Source organism: Stenella coeruleoalba, assembly GCF_951394435.1.
Source record: "Stenella coeruleoalba genome assembly, chromosome: X".
NCBI lineage: Eukaryota > Metazoa > Chordata > Mammalia > Artiodactyla > Delphinidae > Stenella > Stenella coeruleoalba.
In genome coordinates, this window is record NC_137152.1 from 48993295 (window position 1) to 48999294 (window position 6000).

Sequence of the window (6000 nt, forward strand, 5' to 3'; positions counted from 1 at the left end):
GCGTTTTTATCATAAATCGGTGTTGAATTTTGTTGAAAGCTTTGTCTGCATCTATTGAGATGATCATATGGTTTTTCTCCTTCAATTTATGGCAACACAGTCCTACCTTAGGAAACAAGAAACATCTCAAATAAACCACCTAATCTTACACCTAAAGCAATTAGAGCAAAAAGAACAAAAAAACCCCAGTGTTAGCCAAAGGAAAGAAATCATAAAGATCAGATCAGAAATAAAGAAAAAAGAATGAAGGAAATGATAGCAAATATCAATAAAACTAAAAGCTTGGTCTTTGAGAAGGTAAACAAAATTGATAAACCATTAGCCAGACTTATCAAGAAAAAAAGGAGAAGACTCAAATCAATAGAATTAGAAATGCAAAAGGGGAGGTAAGAACTCACACTACAGAAATACAAAGGATGATGACAGATTACTACAAGCAACTATATGCACATATAATGGACAACCTGGAAGAAATGGACAAATTCTTAGAAATGCACAACTTTCTGAGCCTGAACCTGAAGAAATAGAAAATATGAGCAGACCAATCACAAGCACTGAAATTGAAACTCTGATTAAAAATCTTCCAACCAACAAAAGCCCAGGACCAGATGGCTTCACAGGCGAATTCTATCAAACATTTAGAGAAGAGCTAACACCTATCCTTCTCAAACTCTTCCAAAACATAGCAGAGGGAGTAACACTCTGAAACGCATTTCATGAGGCCATCATCACCCTGATACCAAAACCACACAAAGATGTCACAAAAAAAGAAAACTACAGATCCATATCACTCATGAACATTGATTCAAAAATCCTCAAACAAATACTAGCAAACAGGATGCCACAGCACATTATAAGGATCATATACCATGATCAAGTGGGGTTTATCCCAGAAATGCAAGGATTCTTCAATATACACAAATCAGTCAATGTGATACACCATATTAAGAAAGGGATATTCTTGTTTTGTGCCTAATCTTAGAAGGAAATCTTTCAGTGTTTCACAATTAAGTACGATGTTAGTTGTAGGGCTTTTGTAGATTCCCTTAATGACTTTTTACTCTTCATGCTTTCATATATTCTCTTTATCTTTGGTTTTCAGTACTTTTCATATGGAATGTCTAGGTTTAGGATTTTGTTTGTTTAGTTTGGTATTTTTCCTTTTTAGAATTTTAATGTGTGATTTAATTCTTTCATTATTTTTGGAAAAAATATTTCTATATTTCTAATATTTCTTCTGCCCAGTTTTGTTTCTCTCTGTTCCTTCTGGTATTCCAATTCCACATACATTAATTAGACCATTTGATATTGTCTAACAGCTCTTGAATGATCTGTTATGTTTTTATCCTCTCTTTCTAACTATAATTTTATCTCAGTTTCTATAATTTTTATTGTCTTATCTTCAAGTTCAGTGATTCTTTCTTGGATGTATTGCATCTACTGATCCAGCCCTTTGTAGAAGGCATAATAATGGCTCTCCAACAATGTTCTCATCCTAATCCCTGGAACTTGTGGGTACGTAATTTTATGGCAAAAAAAATTAAAGTTGCATATGGAATTAAGATTGCTAATCCACTGACTTTGAGTTGGGGAGATTATCCTGAATTTTCCAGGTCCACTCTAATCACAAGTGTCCTTCACAGTGGAAGTGAGAAGCAGAAGAGAGTCAGTGTGTTAAATATAACTATGGAAGAACAAGCACAGAATTGCAAAATTACTTGCTTTGCAGATGGAGGAAAGAGACCATGAGCCAATGAATGTGGGCATCTCTAGAAGCTGGAAAGGGCAAGGGAAGAAAATCTTTCCTAGAGTCTTTGGAAAGGATCACAGCCATGCCAACAGCTTCATTTTATTTATTATTTTATTTTTAAAAATTTTATTTGAGTATAGTTGATTTACAATATTGTGTTAGTTTCAGGTGTACAGCATGGTGATTCAGTAATACATATACATATATTCATTCTTTTTCAGATTCTTTTCCCATATAGGTTATTGCAGAATATTGAGTAGGATTTCTGGTGCTAATAAGTAGGTCCTTGTTGGTTATCTATTTTATATATCATAGTGTGTGTGTTAGTCCCAAGCTCCTAATTTATCCCCCTCCCCCTACATTTCCCCTTTGGTAACCACAAGTTTGTTTTCAAAATCTGTGAGTCTGTTTCTGTTTTGTAAATAAGTTCATTTATTGATACATCATTTTTAATTAGATTTCACATGTGAGTGATATCATATAATATTTGTCCTTGTCTGACTTACTTCACTAAATATGATAATCTCTAGGTCCATCCATGTTGCTCTAAGTGGCATTATCTTGTTCTTTTTTATGGTTGAGTAATATTCCATTGTATGTGTGTACCATATCTTCTTTATCCATTCCTCTGTTGATGGACATTTAGGTTGCTTCTATATCTTGGCTACTGTAAATATTGCTGGTATGAACATTGAGGTGCATGTATCTTTCTGATGTATGGTTTTCTTTAGATATATGCCCAGGAGTGGGATTGCTGGATCATATGGTACTTCTATAATTAAGTTTTTAAGGAACCTCCATACTGTTCTCTATATTGGTTGTACCAATTCACATTCCCACCAGCAGTGTAGGAGTGTTCCCTTTTTTCCACACCCTCTCCAGCATTTATTCACATTCCCACCAGCAGTGTAGGAGTGTTCTCTTTTTTCCACACCCTCTCCAGCATTTATTGTTTGTAGACTATGATGATGGCCATTCTGACTGGTGTACTTTGATTTTACTTTACTTGCATTGTACTTTTGATTTGCATTTCTCTGATAATTAGTGATGTGAAGCATCATGTGCTTTTTGACCATCTGTATGTCTTCTTTGAAGAAAGGTCTATTTACATTTTCTTCCCATTTTCTGATTGGGTTGTTTGTTTTTTTGACATAAAGGTGCATGAGCTGTTTGTACATTTTGGAGATTAATTCCTAGTCAGTCACATAGTTTGCAAATATTTTCTCCCATTCTGTAGGTCGGCTTTTTATTTTGTTTATGATTTCCTTTGCTGTGCAAAAGTTTTTAAGTTTAATTAGATCCCATTTGTTTAATGTAGTTCAAAAAAGATATTGCTGCGATTTATGTCAAAAAGTGTTCTGCCTCTATTTTCCTCTAAAAGTTTTATGTAAGTCTTGCTTTACATTTAGGTCTTTAATCCATTTTGAGTTTAGTTTTGTGTATTGTGTTGGAGAATGTTCTAATTTCATTCTTTTACATGTAGCTGTCCAGTTTCCCCAGCACCACTTATTGAAAAGACTGTCTTTTCTCCATTGTATACTCTTGCCTCCTTTGTCATAGAGTAATTGACCATAGGTGTGTGGGTTTATTTCTGAGCTTTCTATCCTGTTCCATTGATCTATATCTCTGTTTTCATGCCAGTACTATACTGCTTTGATGACTGTAGCTTTGCAGTATAGTGTGAAGTCAGGGAGCCTGATTACTCCAGGTCTGTTTTTCTTTTTCAAAATTGCTTTGTCTATTCTGGGTCTCTTTTGTTTCCATACAAATTGTAAAATTTTTTGTTCTAGTTCTGTGAAAAAATGCCATTGGTAGTTTAATAGGGATTACATTGAATCTGTAGATTGCCTTGGGTAGTTTAGTTATTTTGATAATATTGATTCTTCCAGTCCAAGAACATGGTATATCTTTGCATTTGTTTGTGTCATCTTCAATTTCATCAGTGTCTTATAGTTTTCAGAGTACAGGTCTTTTGTCTCCTTAGGTAGGTTTATTCCTAGGTATTTAATTATTTTTGATGTGATGGTAAACGGGATTATTTCTTTAATTTCTGTTTCTGTATTTCATTGTTTTTTTGTATAGAAATGCAACAGATTTCTGTGTATTAATTTTGTATCCTGCAACTTTACTGAATTCGTTGATGAGCTCTAGTAGTTATCTGGTAGCATCTTTAGAATTTTCTATGTATAGTATCATGTCATCTGCAAACAGTGGCAGTTTTATTTCTTCTTTTCCAATTTGTATTCCTTTTATTTGTTTTTCTTCTCTGATTTCTCTGGTTAGGACTTCCAGAGCTATGTCGAATAAAACTGGTGGCAGTGCACATCCTTGTCTTGTTACTGATCTTAGAGGGAATGCTTTCAGCCCTTCACTATTGAGAATGATGTTAGCTGTGGGTTTGTCATATATGACCTTTATTATGTTGAGATAAATTCCCTCTATGCCCACTTTCTGGAGAGTTTTTATCATAAGTGGGTGTTGAATTTTCTCAAATTTTTTTCTGTATCTATTGAGATGATTATATATATATATATATATATATATATATAGCCATGCCATGCAGCATGTAGGATCTTAGTTCCCCAACCAAGGATTGAACCCCTCCTGAATTGGTAGCATGGAGTCTTAACCACTGGACCACCAAGGAAGTTCTGATCATACGGTTTTAATTCTTCAATTTGTCAATGTGGTGTATCACACTGATTGATTTGTGGATATTGAAGAATCCTTGGGATAAATCCCACTTGAATTATGACAACACCTTCATTTTAGTCCACTGCGACTCATGCCATACCTTTGACCTACAGAAGTGTAAGGTTATAAACTTGCTTTGTTTTTAGCTTCTAAGTTTGTGGTAATTTTTTATAGTAGCAATAGAAAACTAATACACCCTTTGAAGGCATTCTTCATCTTGCTTACCATGTTTTTATCCCTAGCATTCTATTTGATTATTCCTTATTGTTTCCATCTCTTTACTGAAGTTACCCATACATGTTGCCCACCTTTTCCACTGTATCCTTTAACATACTTATTTTATTTATTTATTATTATCAGTTTATTGAAGTGTAGTTGATTTACAGTATTATAAAACTTTCAGGTGTACAACATAGTGATTCACAATTTTTAAAGGTTATATTCCACTTATAGTTATTATATTTATAAAATTTCATGTTTGATAGCTGAATATCTGAGTTATTTATGAGTATGGTTCTTTTCATTGATTTGAAATCTTTTAAGTTAATTTTTTATTATTTATACAAAATAATTATGGGTCATTCTTGAGGTACAATTTTAAGTTACATTGGACTTGGGTTTTGTTTTTTCTATGGCTACCTTCACTATACCACAAGAGTCAAATTCTTCTAACATTCCCTTGGCAGGACCCAACCAAATGTCCTCATTTTATATTTTAGGGTTCCATATTTTTCTAACTAGGTCCATGACTTTAACATAAATTTCTTCTCTGGTAAAGCCCTAGTTTGATCTTCTCCTGTGTCTGCTATCACTGAAGGAGATACATCTCTTTTTAAGCTAATAGAGAGGCATTCTGGCTCTCATACTTAGTTTTTAACTATTTGTTAACTATCCTTAGTTTCCTCTATCTGTTTGTAGATCACCCATGCAAGATAATATTAACCAGCCAATTCCACTGTCCTTATATGCATTGTTCTTTATACCTTCCAAATGCATTAACCATTTCATTGACTAGTGTGTTCCCCGACACTGGGAGGTTGTCCTAAGTCACCTTAAGTGAAATATTTAACAATTAGCCTACTACTTTGTGTTAGGGTATATCCATGACACACATGCCACTCAGGATGAGGTCCTTCTTGCCAGCCAGGAAGTGAGTGATGAACTCCCCAAAGCACATCTTACTGCCTGCTTCATTGGACCACTTATGACACCAGCTGTGTCAGTTCAGGTCCTCTGGGAAGCAGACATAATATTAATTTATAAGTGCCAGAGATTTATTGGAGGTGATGCCTATGGAATATTACACTCCCCAGGTACAGACAGGAAAAACCTTCAGACTGCAATGCAAGTCTAACACCTCTGAAGGGAGAGTGGAGAGAGAGGGAGAATTGGGTGATAAGAGCCTCAAACTGTGGTACAGCTCTGAGAAAGTCTCAGCCCAATGGGGAGCATCAGTGCAAAGATTTCCCATAGAGAAGGCTTGCATTATGCAGAAAATAGCCAGACCCTAGTTCCTAGACTATGCTGAGTTATTGGCTGAGTCTACATGAGAAGAG